Raw genomic sequence first — 309 nt, 5'->3', positions numbered from 1 at the left:
GCTGCCACTGCCACCAGCCACCCGGTGCAGTCTCGGCTCTTCCCAGTGTGTGAGCGGAGGTGGGACATGGGGCCAGACTGTGCCTGGTGGTGTGGGGCTGGGAGCAGAGCTGCTGTGAAACTGGGGGTGGGGGTGCGTGCAGCTCTTCCCAGCTCCTCCAGTGCCCTCTCTGAGCCCACCCCTGCCAAATAGAGCACTGTGCAGCCCTGCCTACAGCCAGCTGCCCACTCCATGCAGATTCAGGGGGCACAGCACCCCTGCCCTCCTGGGTTGCAAGCAGCAATGGGAGCTGCTTCCCCCTTCTTCCCC

At 65.4% G+C, this 309-nt stretch overlaps 1 protein-coding gene across 1 annotated transcript in view; it reads left to right on the top strand.

Annotated features, from left to right (window-relative positions):
• The window catches only part of LOC102382162 (putative bifunctional UDP-N-acetylglucosamine transferase and deubiquitinase ALG13), a 40091-nt gene that overhangs the window by 9984 nt on the left and 29798 nt on the right, over positions 1–309 (top strand).

The sequence above is a fragment of the Alligator sinensis genome, unplaced genomic scaffold, assembly GCF_000455745.1.
Source record: "Alligator sinensis unplaced genomic scaffold, ASM45574v1 scaffold521_1, whole genome shotgun sequence".
Lineage (NCBI taxonomy): Eukaryota > Metazoa > Chordata > Crocodylia > Alligatoridae > Alligator > Alligator sinensis.
This window is presented reverse-complemented; position numbering and strand designations above follow the sequence as displayed.